Source organism: Sciurus carolinensis, chromosome 5 (assembly GCF_902686445.1).
Source record: "Sciurus carolinensis chromosome 5, mSciCar1.2, whole genome shotgun sequence".
In the NCBI taxonomy this organism is placed as follows: domain Eukaryota; kingdom Metazoa; phylum Chordata; class Mammalia; order Rodentia; family Sciuridae; genus Sciurus; species Sciurus carolinensis.
In genome coordinates this window covers 158,094,034-158,112,836 of record NC_062217.1, presented here as the reverse complement: position 1 = coordinate 158,112,836, position 18,803 = coordinate 158,094,034, and the positions used below count along the sequence as shown (strand labels likewise).

Genomic DNA, 18,803 nt, shown 5'->3' with positions numbered 1-18,803 from the left:
TATACAGGGAGTGCCTAGGGGCTGTGGGCAGTCCTGAATGAATTAGAGATAGGACTGGGCTCTCCTCTCAACGCCTCAACTTTCTGCTTGTCAGCTGTGTGACACTGGGCAAGAGACTATATCTTTGAGCATCAGGGTGCCCGTTTATAGAATGAGGATCTTAGCAGTACAGTTGTCAGAGTGCTCTGTAGACTGCTGGGTGCCAGAGATGTAGGGTGTAACATTCTGTGAAAGATTAGTGGACAGAAGACATATTCTGTGTGATCAGACACACATTTTCCTTTCAGAAAATATCCCTCTATACAGGAAGTGGTATTTATCACTCACACTCTTGAAGGTAACCTCATTGACACTATTATGGTTTAGATATGAGATGTCCCCCAAAAGCTCACATGTGAGATAATGCATGAAAGTTTAGAGGTAAAATGATTGGGTTACGAGAGCCCTGACATACCCAGTGCATTAATCTACTAATAAGGACTGAGGCATGCCTTCGGGGTATATATTTTGTTCCTGGTGAGTGGGACACATTCTCTCTCTCTCTCTCTCTCTCTCTCTCTCTCTCTCTCTCTCTCTCTCTCTCTCTCTCTCTGCTTTCTAGTGGCCATGTCCTGAGCTGCTTTCCTCTTGCCACGAGGTTCTGCCTCACCTCCAGCCCAGAGCAATGGAGTTGGCTGATAACCTGAGCCCCCAAATAAACTTTTCTTCCTCTCATTGTTCTTGTCAGGCCTTTTGATCACAGTGGTACAAACATGGACTAAAAAAATCAGCAAGGTTCAGGGTACAATAAGTTAACATCTGTTCAGTCATGTCAATGGGAGTACCCATCATTTCAATGTGATTCTTCTGTGCATCACAGCTGGAAGAGAAGGGACATTGCCCAGAGGCTAAAAGCACATTTCAGGGTTAGTACCAACCTGGGTACAAATTCTAATTGACTATTGAAAAGCTGGTGGCTGTGGGCCAATCCTTCTCTTCAGTGTCATCGTGGTTAGAAGGCAGTTGTCTACATCTAAGCTAGGGGCTCACTGTGAGTGCTGAGTGACAGGGGTGCATAAATTGTTCAGCACAGCTCCTAGCACACAGCAAGCAACCGCTGCTCTATTATTTTGACCGTTGTCATTATCATTGCCATTACCATTAGTCATCACCCCATCATTGTTACCCGCAGGCGGGCTGCAGGTGCGCTCTGCCAAGGCAGATGAATCTTCCTCGGAGATAGAAATGGATGACCAGCAATACAAAGCAATGAAAACGTGAAGAGAAGAGGAAAGAAGGTCAGAGGCAGAGGGCTGCTGAGAGAGGAGAGAGCAGGGCTGGGGCTGGCGCTTGAGGGGAGCAGAGTCGTAACAGCTGCTTTGTGAACCAGACCAGGAGTCAACAGGACACAGCTGAAGTTCCGAATTATGAGCATTTGCAGACTCAGTCACTAGCTGTTCCCTGGGTGATGTGCAGCCACCCAAAAGCAGAAGCCAAGAACCACGGCCTAGAATATGGCAGTGTCTAAACCAACCTGACCAAGCCTCCTGCAATACACACCACGGCTTCCCAGGTGACCAGCTCAGGAATTTAAATCCACTCCCAGTTTAATTCAGTTCACTTTCCTGCCTCAGAAATGAATATTCCATTTCTTCCCTTGTGCTAATATATAAAATATAATCCCAGTGAGAGGATTCATAACCAGGCAAGAGAATGTTTTCCAGGTTTTCTCACGTGGCCAAATCAAATAAAGCACCAAGCTCAGGGTCAGGTCTGTGCTGGGCCCTGCCCTTCCACGGTCTGCTGGGAGCTGAGTGTCTTCTAGAGCCTAGTTTCTCAACTGTGGTCCTCACTTTGGCAGCACAGATACTTAAACTGGAACAGTGCAGAGAAGATTAGCAGGGTCCCTGTGCAAGGGTGACACAAATTCGTGAGACACTTTTCCTTTTTCTACAGCACAGAATAGTTCACAATAATCTATTAGTTTAAGAAGAACTACAAGAGAGGAACTTAGAGTCCCCAAACAAAAAGAAGTGATAAAAAGATGGAAATGCTAATTGCCCCATATGATCAATACACAATGTTTACATGTATTGAAATATTGCACCGGACCCCATAAATATGTAGTTATTATGTGTTAATGAAAAGGAACCGAATCCTCAGCTCTACTGTAGGGCTCTCAGAAGGTAAGATATGAATTGCAGGGGTAGTCCCTACATGCCAGGTTACAAAGACCATAAACACAGGGGACCTAAAGTTCAAAGTTAGGCTAATTGTCACAGATTTTAAGAGCAAGAAGGCATATTAGAGATCATTTAATTTAACCCACTCGTTCTACAAAGGAAAAAGTGAAAGCCAGTGGAATTGGGGTCATACATGAGTCAGCCCAAGTCACCCACCTGGATAGAGGAGCTAGGATGGGGACCCAGGGCTGATACAGTGGCTAATGGTGGGACAAGTCCCCAACACCCAAGGCGGGGGCTCTTCTCCTTTGTGGGGAGAGCGGATGGCATGCTTTTTGATGGCGCCCTCTTCACTGGTAACAATAGTGCTGCCGGATCGTCACTGGCTGGGCCTCTGTGACTAATTTTGAGATTACCGGGTCAATGCTGCTAACCCGTGTTTGGACCTTTGCCATGACATTACCATACGATGATTCATGTCACCGTGACAGCTCTTGGAATGATTCATAACAGCAATAATAATCCTGCCATCTCTCTTTTGTTTGGTGTTTTTTATTTGGTGCGTTGATAAGTGTTTCATCTCATTCGTTTTCTGATCTCCAGAACAACTACATGGGTAGTTAAGTCAAATACGATCATTTCTCATTTACGTTGAGACCGAGACCCAAAAAGTGGGATGAACCACTTGAGGTCATCCAGCCCTGAGTCTCTCATAACTGGCTACTTAATCCAGGTACAAGGCTGAGAGTCTTTTCACTGTGAGGCCAATGGTTATTTCCTCTGTTTACACATTTGCTAACCGGAGCTTCCAAAACTACATTGGTGCTCCATCCCAGGTGCTCCATACTACTTTATCAGGTAGAGTGTGATTCCCAGAGCCAGAGCAAGGCAGGCACGAAAAACAGCCAGTGGTTTTGTAACCGAGAGGAGGGGGCCTACCTTTCCTGCTAGAGTTATTAGAAGAATCAGAACATGCAAAATAAAACCAAACAATGCGTCCAGTGCACACGTTCAGCCAGACGGTGACAAGAGAGGCTTGAAGCAAAGAGAGGACAGAGTCAGTCTCACCACCAGGAACCTCATGCTAGTCCTTCTTCTCTTTCTCTTCCTTCCACACTGCTTTTCTTTCTTTAAAATATCATTTATTCACATAATTACTCAATAAATGTGAGTTAAGTGAAAAAAAAATCATTTATTTCATAAAATGATGGTTTTAGAGATGGGGATTTACTTTTAATGTTAAAAAATAGCAGGAGTATAACAAAAACCTATGAACTCATTGCCCAATACCCCAAACATATGCTGCCATAAATGTCATTTTTGACTCAGAAATTTTTTACCAAAACAATTATACAGATAAAGTCTCCATTGTAACTGAGTCCGGTCTAATTCCACTTCCATCTCCCCAGAGACATCCGTGTATAGTATGTATGTCTATCATTCTGTACATCTGTCTACCTACATACAGAAAAACTAATAAAAATAACAGACTTTTCCTATATACATGTGTGCTCATAAAACAGCATGTGGGACTGGTTTCAACAAAATTTATCCTTAAGAAACAAAGGCTTATTCTCCCAAGGGCAACACAATGAAGTGAAAAATTGGTGAGCGAGATCAGAAGACCCAGTTCTGGTCCTACGGTCATGACAGATGTCCTGCGGGACAGTAGATCAATCTACTTCCTGGATCTCAGGGAAGGTTTTTTTTTTTTGTAAAATGAGAAAGCGGGATGAAAGACTTTCTGAGGTCTCTTCCATCTTTGAAATCTGACGACTGTAAGGTTCAATTTCCTCATCTGTCAAGCGGAGACAGTAACGTCCGTCCTGCTCACTGCTGCACAGGACTGTTGTGAAGGTCTAGCACGATCTGCAGGTGCTCTGCGAAGTGTGTGATGATAATAATTATCATTATTCACACGAATTAAGATGTTTTTAAGCTCCTAGGAAAACTTTTTAAAGCAAGCCTTGTTATACACATCTGGTTGGGATGTCTGTGTTACAGGCCAACCAGTGGGTAGTGATTTAATTTCCCATCCCTGTCATCTTGGGCAGGCAGTTCAGCACAGCTCTCTTAACTCCATCCATGAAGGTTCAGTGAACAAAATACCAAAGCTCCTCATTGTACAAATCTCATGACACATTGTACAAATCTCGAAGACACTTCCAGATGGATCCATAGCTTTCAGAGTACAATGAATTTGAACCACTAAGAGCTGGAGTTGGTTTACCTTGAAACACATTTCTTCAGAAAACCCACATTGGCCAGAACTTCCCTGGCTTTGTGTGGGTTAAATTTGAGGGAGCTGGTTTGACCTCTGGGGTTAGAGCAGATCTTTCCATTTTCTGAGTAACATAAGATGGGGTGAATTCTCTACTGAAAAACTTTTCTGGGGAACATCTGAATCTTTGAGATGGAAAGATGAGCTTTTGGGACTGTGTATTTAATAACTATGACACAAAGTTCTCTAAAATGCCAAATTGCTCATGTTTGTACACATGAATGAGATTTAGGGGTTGACAGAGCCTATTGTCCCATGGAAGACAACACACACACACGGGCATTAAGGTCCCTGTATGCACTGGCCCCTCTCTGCACAACTTTCACCAGGAGAACCCCCACCCTTCAAAAGGCAGTTCATAAGTCACCTCCCTCATGCAGCCTTGCCTGACTCCTGGCCCCATCCAGTGGGCACTGGTGGTCCCCTGTATGAGCCCCAGAAACCCCGGCCATTGTGCCAGCCTCGACTCGACTCTCTCTCATAATTGGCTACTTAATCACTTGACTGGCCTCTCAACTGTCCCATGATCTTTTGAAAGCAGAATCTCCATGTTCCGCACCAGGTCAGAGTCTGGCACCTGGTAGATACGTAGAACCAATGCCAACCCTGTCCATGTACGCCCTTGTTCCATGTGCATCCACACGTAGGATATTAGTTGTGTATCATTCTCAATTTGTCTTCCTGGCTAAGCGTTCCCTGTGTGCTGCTACAAAGCTTGGAAGGATGAAGTTCTGCAGAGAATGCGGATTAGATTCAGTCTTTGAACACCGGCAAAATATGTAAATACCGCCAACTACAGCAAGTATATAATTCTAAAACATCCAATAAACAGACTTGTTGTCACATTTTCCCTCTTAGCCAAATCTGAAGAAAATACCACTTCAGTGTGTGATCTGAGCAAATGTGTCTAATCCACATGATTCTGAGAGGAAACACATGCTCCGGAAATTCTCCCTAGGTCCTCTGAATTTTCTTTTCAGTAGTGTATCCTGCCGAGACACTAATTCAAACCAATTTTAAACCAAAATACCATTTTAGATTAATTTCAAAGAATAGAAATTCTCAAACTAGCTGTTCTTTTCCTAGAGTTCCCTGTTAACCTAGGCATTTAACTGATGTGATTAAAGCCAAATACTAGGTAGGAATCCAAATGAAACTGAAGAGGCAAGACAGGCTAATGAAAGGAGAGAGGGGCACTTTTTTGGTTCTCAGTAGACCTATTTCTTATAAAGGCTCTGGTATCAACAGCTATGAATCTTATGAAGGTATGCCCTGTAGATCTTAGTTTTCTCACCTGCAAGATGGGAGGGTCAGATGAGACAACACTGAAGGTTTCTTCAGGCCTTGTGATTTTAAGATAGCAAGGGTTTTCTTTAAGCAGTTATTTATGGCACACGGAGATGTCAGGATGATATGGAAAGAGGTACAGAGACGATTTCAGACTGAGTGATCTTCGTTTCTAGCCCCTGTTCTTCCTCTGGTCCTGGGTGATTTGGGGAGAAGTACTTATCTCCATGTAATTGAATTGTGTGGCTGTAAATGCATGAAGAGACAGAGGGACCCTCAAATTTTGGAAGCCACCAACTTCTGAGGGTTTATGACCAGTGTCTGACCCCAGAGCTCTGGGGTAGGGCCTGAGGATCTGCATTTATAACCAGTCAGGTAACACCCATGCTGCACTCTGTGAACTGCTGAACCACGTCACCTTGAAAAACTTTTCAACTCTAAGAATCCATGGCGAGTTGTACCATGACTTTGGTAACACCTACATTTTTAATGAGCTACTTCCATCTCCTAGCCACCCGGTACACCAGGAAGGGGCTTCTCTCCCCTTGCAGGTTTCAGACACTGCAAAGTGATTTCAAGGGCACGGGTAATTAATCTTATAACCACCTTCTTTTGTGAGACTCAATCAAACATCTGAGCCAACATCTGAATAAAAACACTCAATGTTCAGAAAACCTTAGGCAACTTAGTTGCTTGATGGGCTCCGCATTTTTGGATCAGGTTTCTTGAACCAGAAGAAAGCACAGCTCCATTCACACCTAGTTTACTAATGCTGAGGAAGAGGGTCAGCCTCCAGAGAGCCAAATATTCTTTAGTTGAGCACCATCATTGTAAGGAAAAGGTCCATTCCCACACCCATTCTGTACAGCGTAGGCTAAAAAGCAAACATAGAAGACTATTTAAAATTGTTGTTTTGTGGGGCTGGGGAGATAGCTCAGTTGGTAGTGCTTGCCTTGTAAGCACAAGGCCCTGGGTTCGATCCCCAGCACCCAAAAAAAAAAAAAACTGTTGTTTTGTTTTTGGCGCTGGGGATTGAACCCCGAGGTGCTTTACCACTGAGACTCATCCCCAGTCCTTTTTTATTTTTTATTTTGTGACAGGTCTCACTATGTTGTTTAGGGCCTTGCTGAGTTGCTGAGGCTGGCCTCCAACTTGTGATACTACTGCTTCAGCTTCCCACCACGCCTGGCACAAGACTTTTTGGTGAAGTTACTCATATCACCACATCTCAAACTTGGTGGCACTTCAGAAATAATTGGGGAGTTTTAAAAAATGTCAATGCTTGAGTTACACCTCCAAAGAGTCTGATTCAAACAGGGTATTGGGATTTTTTAAATAGCTCCCTATTGTGAAGCAACGTTCAAGAATCACCAATCTATAAAGAAATAGAGTCCATCTGTTCTTTATTACTTGGTGTCCCTCAAGTCATTTGGACATTCCAAACAGTGTGATCATTTGTATTAAATTACCCTTAAGAATAAACACTAAAATCTTTACAAGTCCACAGGGGGTCACAAAGAGAATGGGCAATCAATAAATATTTCTTAGCTAAGTCTGACGTACCTTTTATACTATTCCATAAAAAAAAAATTTAGAGGGGTACATGCTTGAAATCCCAGTGATTTGGGAGGCTGAGGCAGGAGGACCACAAGTTTGAGGTCAGTCTCAGCAACTTAGTGAGACCCTGCCTCAAAAGAAAAATAAAAAAGGGCTGCAGCTGTAGCTCAGTGGTAAAGTGCCTTGGAGTTCAAACCCCCAGTACCACCAAAAACAAAACAAAACAAAAAAACAAAAAAAATTGTGACAAGACATCCCCCAGAGGACAAATATAGTTTCTGCTGCAGAAAGTCAGGTGAGGTTTGCTGAAGAGGAACTTTTCCTTCTAAATTATAAGTGCTTTGAGAATATTATCCACATCCTAAAATCTTTCAAACTCCCAAGTGCCTGCTTGGTTCAGTGCTGGGCAAATTAGAGGCACTGAACAAACAGTTGTTCAAATGACTTAAATTTCTGACTGTCTTTAAGCTTATGGGAATGTAGATCTTAGCAGAATGTGCTGTTTCATCATAAAGTGTAAGGCATACGTTTCTCTTGGTATTGGGAATATGCAGGGTTTAGTTTAGTTCCCTTACATTCCTTAGACTAAATGAGAACATTAGGGTTGCAACTTTATAAAATGAACTGCATAAATACTCCTTGGGAAAGCATCCATTTCCCAAAGTGAACGGAAGTTTCCGGGGCCTTAAGACACACCTTTCTGACTACAGCCAGCAAAACCCAGGTACCACCTATGGCAGAGAACACATGTAAATTACTTCTGGCTTTTGCCTCTCCCTTATAAAGCTGTGGCCCTGTGAAAGTGACAGCAGAGTGCAGATAAAAGACAACACAGCAGGCCTTAGAGCGACAGCCCATCTCCATTTCATTTGCACGTGCCACTCTCAATATTTTCCCCGAACACCACAAACTAAACCTGTGGTTAACATCCAAGCAGACTGAGAACTGCCTGGGCTGAGGCCAGGGAGGGTAAAACTTGAAGTCTGATTTTTCCCTTGAAACTGCTCTCCAGCACTTGCTCTGCCACCCCATGCATTGCTAATTAGGAGCAGCCAAGGCCTGACATGAACACAGTCCTCTATGGTAAAATTGATTATTATATTACTATGGAAAGTAAGGAAGTCATTTTGTTCAAAATATCAAATTCCACAAAATCATACATGGCAGCTGTTAGTGTATGCATGTGGGGGAAGGGCAAGTGTGTGAAAATACCAACTCTCTCCCTTCAGTTTTCTGACATCTTTGCAAAGATGTGAAAAAAAAAATAGGCAGGAAAAGCAAGAAAAGATTCTAATGCATAGAAGGCAGAGACCAATAGCAAAGCTACATGATGGATTTTTTTTTTTGTAAGACTAAAAAATTCCCATGGTACAAGATACATCACAGGTCCCATTTTATGAGTGTGGACTTGCTTTTACATACATGCAAGCAGAAAACCAGTATTCCTCTACTGCGGGTGTGGAAGCTACTTTTAATTGCATCAGATAAAAAAACGAGGTGAGTCATATTTGGTTGTGCTTGAGGCTGCTGCTGCTAACAGATCATCACTTCTGGGTCCAAATATGTCCTCTAACCTCACTACCGAAGTTTATATGCTTACTTGTTTGCTTGGGGACTATTAAAATAGTTTTGCTTTAAAGTGTTAACTTTTCTTAAAGATACCTAAGAGTTGCTGAAATTCACATTGCAGCCAACTTCAGAGGTGCTTAGAAGCAGCTAGCATTGTCCCTTGGCAAAATCTCCCCTGCTCATGGCTTCTAACCCCGGCACTCCTCCCGCTTCAGAATGAGCCTGATCCTGCACTCAACAGACACGAGACACTTCTTGCCTTTACGTTCATTTTCCCATTGTCAAAAAATTCCAGCAGTGAATACAAAACACCCCAACCCTAAGAGACCCCCATTGTTCCTAAGATTTCGGAATTCTGAATGCGTCCCCTTCCTGTCCCTCCGATCTGGTGATAACGCAATCGCAATCTGTTTTTCCAGTAGCTGCGCGACTTTTCTTTAAGAAAGAGTTTAGTAAGTGGCGTAAAAAGAGCATACAGACTTACTGACATCGGGATCGCGGATTTCACTGGGGTCATGAGGTACTGTTTGAGGTCACATGTTAAACAGCCGTTGTGAATCATTTATGAAAATTCTTTTAAACAGGAGGGGGTGGAGGTACAGACAAAACGCACACTCATGCCCGAACGCTTAGCGCCAAGAATATGGTCAGACGTGCCACCTGGACTAAAGAATAAAAAGAACCCCTTGGTTTTCCCTCGGGCTGGGGCGAGGTAGGGTGACGTCATGCAACCTTACCTTTCTGAAACAGACCAGGGCACCTGGCACGAAGTGCTGACCTGCGGCCACCGAAGCCGGGAGTCATTTTGAGTGTTGCGCGTGTACCTCCCTAGAAAATTCCAACCACATTCTACCAGCTTCCCGCATGCCAATCATGAAGAGCCTCCACTTAGACTCTCACGAGTCTGGGAAGGGGCAGAGGAGTGGGGGATGTAAGCCAAGGAGCGAAGGAAAGAGAAAGAGCGGTCCCAGCCACTGCATACCGGTCTGGAAGGGGAGTCACATGCCACCGGGAGCCATTCCTGCTGCATTACACATGCTGAGTGTAAATGGCCAACAATATCAGTCGATGTTTATGCCACATGTTCTCAGCCTCTTCACATATCAGCACCCAAGCCAGCTCTATGCAGAGAGGTCTCCCGAGAACAACCGCCTCTGCAAGGAGGCTTAGGCTAATTGTGCTGGCCATTTTTAGGAAAATTCCAAAGCTTCCTGGCCTGGTTTACTTCCCCGTTTGTTGTTGTTGTTGTTGTTGTTAAAGGTTTATTTTTAGTTTGCTTGCTTGTTTGTAACTCTGGATTACACAGGTGACAATGAGGTCCCGAAGGTACCCACCGGAACCTTCAGCAATGGAGCCACATCAGACAGACTCCCAAGGAGCCTACCTCCTGCACCCCCTCCCCTCTCTCTTGCTTATTTTTGTGGAACAGGATATGAAGTGAGAGAAGCCATCGCTTCACCTGCCTGGTGGTAACTCAACATCTGTCAAGAGGAAAAATGTTCTCCTTTCCTCTAAGCAGCGGCTGGGGTGATAGTGCGCCCTTGGGAATGCCAGAGACATTTTGGTTGTCAGAACCTAAAGCGGGGGCTTATAACTGGCATCTACTGGGCAGAGACAAGGAGCACCCAAAATATCAATAGTGCTGTGGTTCAGAAACTGCTCTAAGGCTAAGGACTTCAACCAGTGTTAGAGAAAACACAAAAGAAAGAAACAACAAGAGGGAAGGGGAGGGGAAAGGAGGAGAAGAAAGAAAGTTAAAGCTTAAAAGAAAGAAAGGAAAAAAAAAAAAAAGACAAGAAGCTCCTCCCTGTGAAGAAGTTACTAAGGCCCAGGGGTCAAAGGATGGGTCTGACCTTTTTTCACAGTTTAATTACTTACAAGTCTTCCCAGGAGCCACCAGTTTTTGGTTTTGGTTTTTTTGGTTTTTTTTTTTTTTTTACTTTTCCCTTTCCAAAATGCATACTTAAGCGATCAAACCACTTTTACATGATTTTCTTTCTTTCTTCCTTTTTTAGGTACTAGAGATTGAACTCAGGGCCACTCAATCACTGAGCCACGTCCCCAGTCCTATTTTGTATTTTATTTTGAGACACGGTCTCACTGAGTTGCTTAGCACCTCACTTTAGCTGAGGCTGGCTTTGAACTCGTGATCCTCCTGCCTCAGCCTCCTGGAGCTGCTGGGATTACAGGCGTGTGCCACTGTACCTGGCTCACTTTTGTGTGATTTTCTAAATCACAATCTGCTGTCGTAGGTACCTCATTGCTAGGTCATGTAAAGCCATCATCATCCCAATTGGGACAATGCAAAGTTCATCTGCAATGCCTGGCATTTGTTATAATCCCCTTCCAAAATGATTCCACAGAGTATGTTTTTTAAAAAGTAAAAACTCCCCAAGAGCTTATAAACAACTCAGTGATGAAAGCTTACTAGGTTCTCCTACTCTGAGACGCTTGTGAGGAATGGGGGTAGAGGGTGGGGGTGGCCCATCTCCCACCCTCACCTGCTGGGACGCAGTGTGTGATGCTTCCACAGCCTACTGCAAAACCAAAGTGAAAGCGACTCAGATCTGACTGGACAGCCCTTTTCCAGCTGCCCTGGAGGACCTGCGCCCCCACCAGCGCTCCCAGGAGAGCCCAACGGCTCCACAGCCCAATTCAGTCACAGCCCACAGGCTGCCCCAGGCTCAGCTGGCTCTCAGTCACAAACTCAGTCCCAGACACCCTAAGGTGCCAGTCCCAGATCCCGACCTGCAGGACCTAGCCACCCTGGCCACAGCTTCCCTTCTGCCCAGGCCTTGGTCCCTCCCTGATCTACTCGGTTTCCCCAGGGCACAAGGCTCCACTCCAGACTGCGATGGGACATTCTGCCCTCTCTATCTACGCTTATTCTTCATGCCCAGGACTTCCTTGGGATGAGAATTTACTGAAAAGAGTTCCTCCACACACATCCCCAAACCAGAACCCAAGGCTGTGTGCCCACCTGCCCCTCATGGGAGAAGAAGTGGTGTGTAGTGGTTATGAAAAAAGGCCGTGAGGTCAGCCAGCCATAGCTGGCCACAGTAAAGGGGACTGAGGACCACGCCCACCTCCAGGATTGTGAGAGAAGGTACACATCCAACACAGCACAGAAACTTGTGCAGTCAGGGGTGTAACATGATATGCCGAATGTGAACTTTCATTTTATTAAAATAAAAGCAGCCCTGATACATGGCCCATAGTGTGATTCCTGAAGTGTGAACTTGTAATCACATGCAATGCTTGGAATGAGCCCTTCTAGTAGTATGGTCTTAGCTCTTACCCAGAGACTAACCAGGTGACATCTGGCAATGAAGAAGCCTAAACTGAAATTCAATTTAACAGAATAAGCACATGTTGAGTACCTACTGTATACCAGCACTGTGCTATGCAAGAAGGGAGGGAGGGACAAGAGCACAGTTGTGCCAGGCACTATGCTATCTGCTTCACTCAGCTCTCGGTCTTCGAGTCTTAAACAATTAAGGTCACTATCTACACTTTACAGAAGAGCACACTGAGGCTCCAGATGACCCAGTATCTTGTCTAAAGAGCCGAGCTAGTGTGTGGTCATCTGAAACAAGTTCTGTTTGATTCTGAAACACCTCCCAGTGTGCTAGGTGAGTCATAAATGTAAATGATACACTTACAGTAAAATGAACCAACTGCCTGGAGTAAGGTGTGCTCAGAGTACAAGAGCGGGCCCAGATACAGGCAAGACCCAGTGCAAACAAAAATGCAGGGCACTGGCCCAAAACCTGCTAGGAATTTTTAGAAGTCTACAGCAGAGCATTAAACCAATGGAGCACGTGGGCCGCCTAAGTGTGGGCCCTTGTGGAAATGCACACCCAGAGGCCAGTCCTGAGCCCGACAGAAGAACTCGGTCAGATTGGAGGGACCACACTGTCCACCTACCCTGAGAGCAGCAAGAAAGGGAGCAGCACAGCCTGAGGTCTTGCAGATGACCAAGCCAGTCTGTCCCTATTCCCTTCAGCTATTTCTCCTACCCGCTCCAGACCTAGGACTAGGGCAAGAGGTACAACCCGGACTGGGAGGAGCAGGAGGCACAGATGGCCCAAGAGAACCCTGCAGTGTGCTATGATGCTATGGGTCTCTCCAGCTGCTGCAGTGCAAGGGGAGGACCTCTAGGGACATATCCTGTAGTGGGTGGTGCCATAATCCCCAAACAAAGGTGGCAAGGTGGTAAATTTGCCAATGTATGGAAGGACACTCTGGCAGGGGTACACAGTCCACTTTGGGGGAGATAACCAGTGAGCACAACAGATGCTCAGCTTGGAGCTGTGAGATGAGGCTGGGCCTATCGTACACTCACTGTGTGACCCCAGCCAGTTACCTAGACCTTGTGAGTCAAGATGCCCAAGTGCCAAGCCGTGAGAACCTAGGGCTATGTCACAAAGACGTTACAAAGCAAGTCTGCTATCCCCATACGACTTCATATTAAATAAAAAACCAGTGTGCATAACTTTGTATATATAATGGTTAAAGTCCTACCACCCTTTGGTAGGAAACACTTCTAGAGAACACATCAAAAGGTTAACAGGGACAGTGTGTCTAGATGGTAGAACTGGAGGTGATTCCTTTCTCCTTTTGTAATTTTTCCAACTTTTCTTTAATAAACCTGTCTGGTTTCCAATTTAAAAATAACTTTTTATAAGGCAGAATAATTCAGCTGGACTAAGACCACCCCATCCCATGGGACTTATGGGGTCCTCAATTAGACCCTGCAGATTCAAGTGTCTCACAGCCGCTTCCCACCAGGGGGATTTCTCTCCCAGAAACTACATACAAAAAAGTGAAGGAGGCGCACACAGCAGTGAGCGCCCACGTGGGGCACTGCCACGTTTGTCCCCACAGGAAGGCCAAAGCGTGTGATGCAAGTGGGTTTTCCCACTTCTGTTCCGGGAAGGCCTCTGCAGAAGGGGGCAGACGCAGACTTCTGCTTGCAGAAGCACATCATTCAGGGATCACAGAGGTTCATTGTATAACCTTGGACTCCTCCACCAGAGGGGTCAAGATCGTCAGTACGGAGAGGGCTATTTGGTACCTGCTACAGCCCGAGGGCCATAGCCTCTGTCCTTTCCTCTTGCACCGCCCTCCCTCCCTGCCGCCCTCACCACTGGTCTGAGTGAATTGCAGAGAGTCAGCCAGGACCAAGGAGAAAAGGGAGGGTGGTCATTCGACCCGTGGAGGTGGGCTCAGTCCTGAGGTCTCCAATTTAACATTTCGATCCTCTCTGCTGGGTTTTGCATGACTTTGAGGGAGGTGCTGGGTCATCTTTTCTTTGGGGTATGCAAGCACAAAGGAGGAGTGGCCAGTGAAGACGGCGTGCCAGTCCAGGATTAGGGGCTGCGTAGCAGGGCCCCTCTAATCCGCAGCACGCTGAGCCAGGGTTGGCTATCTGACCTCTCTTTTCTCCTGGGAATCTTGTGGAGCTGAACCTCCACCCACGCTGGATGGGCAGAGCTGGTCCCTGCCATGGCTCTCCCTCCTCCTCCCACTGCTAGGACCCGCCAGTGGCTGCCTGGAATAGCCCAGACCTTGGCCAAGAATTATAGAAGCTTCCAGGGCCTGAGAAATCTCAATTCATGTGTGGCATGTGTGGAAACCACTGGAAATAACCCTGGGGCGTCTCCCCTCCCCTTTCCTTCCCTCCCCTCGCCTCTCTTCTTTCCTGTGCAACGCAAAGTGGTAACTCAAGGTAAAACTATCTTTAAAACTCGGGCTGACTGTGCTATCTTTATCAATGAGGGGAAAAAGAAAATCCAGAAAAGATGAGGCCCCAGGGATGGACAGGAGGCAGCAAGCTGAATAAGGAGTGACCCCTCAACAGAGCCATGGTAGAGGCCCTAGCCTCTTGGTACAAGAAACTACAAGTAAAGAACAAAGACAGGATTCGTTCCCAGAATGAACAAGCTGGGCCTGTGGAAAGGCTGCATCCTGCACAAAGGCCAGCCACAGCCCGCTAGAGTCGAGAGTGGTGAGTCAGACGATGTGGGCATGAGCCCATCGGGGGAAAGGAAATTGGTTCTTTGTTGAGCAGGGTTTTCGTTCCCATCTGGCTAAGTGTTATTCCTCTGTAGGTTCTCCTGGGGCCCACAAAACAGAAGCAGGAAGCATCAGTGAATTCTGCAGATTTGCCCTTTAAAGACTGAATGTAGCTTCTAGACATAAATCTCACACTCGGGCTATGTTGTGACCATTTTCTCAGGACCTCTGCACAAGCTCTTCTCTCTAGCTGAGCTGCACTAAGGGCATTACTTACTAGACACAGGTAGCAATTTAAATTATTAACGTTAAATAAAATTTAGAACTCAGTTCCTCCATTTCACCAGTCACATTTCAAGTGTTTAACAGTCACATGTGACTGGAAGCTACCACTTTGAATAGCAGGGAACATAACATTTTCAGCATTCTCAGAGTTCCATTGGACAGGACTGCTTCAGAGCTTCACATGACTGACAACCTCAGTTGTCACTGTCGCCTTCTCAAAGAGGCCACCTTGCACCTAGGAATCTAAGGCAGGACATTGAGTCACTCTCTGCCACCTTCCCTTAACCAACCTTGATCACCATGAAATTACCTTGTTTTTAAATTCTGGGCTTTATTACCTGCCCCTCCCTGGAGTGAATGCTTCAGAACAGAGGACCTCACCTGTCTTTTCTACTGCTATGTGCCCAGTGTAGAACAGTAACGCGTTCCTCCACGTGCACAGCAAAACAGGCAGTGGAACGGGATGGCTGGACATTGTTGAATAAGTGGTTCCCAGCACTCTGGGATTACAGGATGCCAGTCACTCCAAGCAGCTGTAGCTTGGTTCCCATGGACCAAAATAAGATACATCCGAGAGTGGGTCCCATCAGCAGCATCTGGGGAGCCTGAGCATGGAGGACCTGCTGAAGTAGTAGCAGAGTAGCTGAAAACAACTTTGTCCACTCTCCCCCGAGAACCCCGTTGCCTTTTGCTTCTCTGTCATCAGTCCACAGCACCGTGTCCAGCACTGTGCCCCGTCTTCCTTCTCTGCTTTTGTAAACGATCAAGACAGCCTCTCGCACAGTAGGAGACGTTCCCCACAGGGTGTCAGTTTTCCTCCACATGTGTACACAAAAACAACTGGATGGCCAGGATCCTAGGTTAGAGGCGCTGGTATTTCCGTACTTTGCATAGTCTAGGGCTGCTTTCTTTTTTTTTTTTTTTTTTTGTGGTGCTGGGGATCGAACCCAGGGCACTTTACCAACTGAGCTATCTCCCCAGCCCTCTAGGACTGCTTTCTGATGCCCCCTTGGGAAGAGAAGGAATCACTCCACTGCAACTTTGTTTTATTACTGACTTCAATTAAAAGTTGAATGGCAAGTGTAGGACAGTCAGCAAAACATGACCCCGTGGCCGAGCACCAGAGTATAAGGATATAAAAGCTGGAAAACAGATCATGTGAAATGTTTTACTGATCTTTCTTAACACGTTGAGTATAAAAGTCACCTTTGTTTGGGATCAAAATATTCAGCCAGGACATCAGAAAAACAGGGCATAGAAGCTGGGTGTGGTGGTGCACGCCTATAATCCCAAGTACTGGGAAGGTTAAGGCGGGAGGATGGGAAGTTCAAGGCCAGCCTCAGAAACTTAATGAGGCCCGCAGCAACTGGGTGAGAGCCTGTCTCAAAATAAATAATAAAAAGCACTGGGGATGTAGTTCAGGGGTGAAGTGCACCTGTGTTCAATTCCCACTAAGAAGAGGAGGGGAAATAGGGAATGGAAAAGCAACATGTGCTTGGGAGGAAAGTAATAAACAAATAGAAAGCAAAATAAAAGGAGGTGGACTCTGTGCTCTGAACAGTAGGAAGGGACCCTCTCTGTTAAGGAAAATGTGGGGCTGGAGGCGACAACCCTGCAGCTTGCCAAGAAAGGGGGACAGCTATGTAGAAGCTTTTTGGCAATATACCTTGCAATTCTTACTGAGGAAGCACATCTGAACCTAAGCTGGCTTCCCCTTAATGAGCACACAGCAATTTTCTGCCCAGGGTTTAACTGAAGTCTTTGTAGCATTAATTAGTAAATGCACCAGTCTCACTTGTGTAGCGACACTGCGGAACATCGAGTTTCAAGAGAGCTGGCAAGGAGATGCATCTTTCACCCCAAAGTTTTATGAACTCAAATTCCAATATACATTCTGAAATGATTTCCAGGAAATCAGGTCCGCTGCAATCTGCAACTCATGGATCAACCATAAGATTGCACAAACTCCGGCGACAGGCAGCAAGACTGGTTCCCACTGTCATTTTGTCTTCTGCTGAGTCTTAAGCCACCTCCATTCCTTCACCAAATGACAGTCCCCCTCTGGGAGGGAAGGAGGCTGGACACTGAGGGGTGAGGAGGGAAGAGACACCAGAAGCCAGATCGGCACATCAACCCCATAAGCAACAGGATGACAAACATCCAGCAAAGTCACCCTCACAACCATCCCGAGCAGCTCTGCTAATCTCAGTCCTCTCTCAGCCCACCACACAGGAGTTCCCCCCACACAGGACAAGGCTGAACTCTCCAAGGGCAAGGTCCCCACCCCACCCGCAGGGCGCTTCCCACACAGAACTCTGGCACATGTTTTCTGAATCTGCCAATGATTTATAGGCTTTTCCTCACCTTGAAGATATTTTCAGAGATTTTCATCTAAGTTTGGGATATGAAGACCAAGTGGTCAGAAATTCAGTCTTGACATTTGGGATTTAAAGTTTTTAAATCTTGATCCAACACCAACTGGTCAAAACGTGACATTGTGGGTAGGCCAAAGACGGGACTCACAAACCTGAGTGGCCCAAACTTATCCACTGACACATCCTAAGCCACGGTCAGCTAGGAATCGTCCTTCACTGTCACAGACACACGTTGCAGCATTAAGGACCAGGGATGGGAGAAGAAGCCGCTGACTAATGCTGTCTCCATAGCCCGAATCGAAGCCAGCTGCCCTCATAGCCACCCTTGGAGAGGCTGGACCTCAGCCACTGCAGGGCAACTCAGGACCAGCCGGGCGGCTGGGAAGCGGCTAACTGTAGTTTTCCTTAGGTGGTCATTTTTTTTTTTTTTTTTTTTTTTTTTTTTTTGAGGCAAACATGAAACTTATTGACCAACCAATTAAAGTTATCCCTTGGGAAAAGAATAAATGGGACCAAGCAAAATGGGCTTTTCGATTTCATTATGTTCATGTTAATGTTTCATAATGTTAGTGGGCGGCCAGCAAAAGTCTCACACACCCTCCCCGCAAAAGTCCGCACCCCATCAGTCTCCCATATGGCTACTAATCTCTTCACACAAATAAAAACTTGTGATCCTACATTCCCTTGATCTTTCTGCACTTGAAGTTTCTGAATTTCCTAAGGACAAATAGAGTTGTTAAACACACAAGCATAATTTTATACAATAAAAATGTAATAGGTTTTTCCCATAAGGGCAGGTTGGGTAGGTTGGGTTATTTGGATCCCAAATCCTCTGGGTGAAAACAGCTATGGCTATGTCACCTTAAAAGCTCTGAAGGGCTGTAAAGCTAGCACAGTCCCGCCAGGGCAGTTTGAGGGGAAGTATGAATCCAGACACTAGTGGAGCCTTTGAGTACAAGGCCCAGAGCACACCCAACATGAACACTCTCACAGGGGACCTTTACCTCACTAAGCTGGGTCTGAAAGGCTACACCCTCACAGTTAGAATAAACCAGAATCAACCTGGCACTTCCTGTCCCTCCCAACCCCAAAGCCCAGGGAGAAAACTAAACAGAGCAGGAAAAGAAAAAGGAAGCGGGTAGAATACCCCTGGAAGATCTGGGGATGGATAGTACAGCTGTGACTTCTGTTCGTAGGGACTTCAAAAAAACAGACTCTCAAAGAGGAGAGTACGCTTACCCCAAGGATCCAGGAGCTCCAGAGATAATT

The 18,803-nt window shown here is 45.8% G+C and overlaps 1 protein-coding gene and 1 non-coding gene across 2 annotated transcripts in view; one reads left to right on the top strand and one right to left on the bottom strand.

Moving 5' to 3' along the window:
* Positions 1–18,803, bottom strand: part of Rbm20 (RNA binding motif protein 20) — a 177,745-nt gene that overhangs the window by 61,153 nt on the left and 97,789 nt on the right. The gene's annotated exons all lie outside the window — the stretch shown is intronic.
* On the top strand, positions 1,825–1,931 carry LOC124985984 (U6 spliceosomal RNA). Its single transcript, XR_007108914.1, has one exon. It is a non-coding gene; the product is annotated as a U6 spliceosomal RNA (small nuclear RNA).